Genomic DNA, 1528 nt, shown 5'->3' with positions numbered 1-1528 from the left:
TCCTTTGTTGGGAGTTACCACCATCTGTAGCTCCATGGGTTCTCATAGGATATTGAGAGTCCTTGCATCTTCTTCTTGAAGCCTGCCTTAATTTCCATTGGTGTAGTGTGTTGCCATAAGAACCTTAGAGAGGCTTAAGCTTTGATTTCCAGAGTTTCTGTTTTTAGGCTGGCAAGATGGTTCTGAGAATAGAGCTACTTCCTGTCAAGCCTGAGGTCAACTCTGGACCTCACATGGAGGTAGGAGGAAACACTCCCACCATGGTCCTGATTGCCATTTATGTGAATTGTTTTACACACACACACACACACACACACACACACACACACACACACACACACAATGTACTGTTAAAAATTCTGGTTTTGCTTCTGATCTTGTCTCCATGAATGAGCTTTCATTAACTGAATTGCTTATGTATTTTAGTCTTTCATTTTCTTCATTGTTTAGATCTTTACTCGGAGTGATGTGGCTTAGTTTTCCACACAAAGCTATGGACAATGGTTAGCAGGTCTCCCTAGTCCTTTGTTGGTTATTGATATCATTCTAAATGACATTTAAGATTTTATTTTTTTTCTGTTAGCATACACAAGTGCAGTTTGCTTCGGCAAAAGTGTTGTTGAATGTATTTTAAAGCAAGATCTGTGAGTATTCAATCTTCAGTATGGTTGAATGAATTTTGATTTTGATATTTTTTTCTTAAGATGGGCTCATGTAGCCCAAGCTAGCTTTAAACTCACTTTGGAGCAGAGAGTGACCTTGATCCTCCTGCCTCAGCATCCCAGGCGCTGGGATTCTAGGTATACAGCACCATGCCCAGCAAGTTCAGGGTGCTTTGACAAATCTGATATACTCACTAGCATAATTGCGTTGAATATGTGCTGAGCCTACACCCAACCAGTTTCCTCCTCTCGCCCCCACCTCTACGAACCACTAATTATATGTCTTAATAGTTTTTGCCCTTCTAGGCTTGCCATGGTGAAATCATAATGCAAGTGTATTGTACCTGGTTCTTGTATTTATATTCTGTTTGGTTTGGATGGTTTTGATTTTGTTGCAGTCTTGCTATATATCCCAGGACATCCTGGTTCACTTGTAGGTCAGACTAACCTCAAGCTACAAGCTAGCAATCTTCCTGCCTCAGCATGGTGACTAAGATTCACTGTGTAAAATTCAGGGGTCCTGGATGAAATTATCAAAACTTCATGTATTATAATTTTATCTACCTATGTTTTTCCCCTCCAACTTCTCCTATGTCTCACCAACATGCCCTAACACCCAACTTCATGCCTTTTTCTTTTTTTTTTTTTTTTTTTTTGAGAATGTTTTGTGTTTTTTTTAAGGCCTTCTTTTTTTTTTTTTTTTTTTTGAGATCCTACTAAGACCAGTTAGTACTCCCCATGTGTATGTGGATATTGGACATCCTCTGAAGCATGGGAATCTTACCAGTGCCTACACCATCAAAATGAATGGCTCTCCCTTCCCGGCCACTATCCACTGCAATAACTACTTAGTGAGGGCTGAGGCT

The sequence above is a fragment of the Mus pahari genome, chromosome 4, assembly GCF_900095145.1.
Source record: "Mus pahari chromosome 4, PAHARI_EIJ_v1.1, whole genome shotgun sequence".
Classification (NCBI taxonomy): Eukaryota; Metazoa; Chordata; class Mammalia; order Rodentia; family Muridae; genus Mus; species Mus pahari.
Note: the sequence above shows the minus strand (reverse complement) of the source record.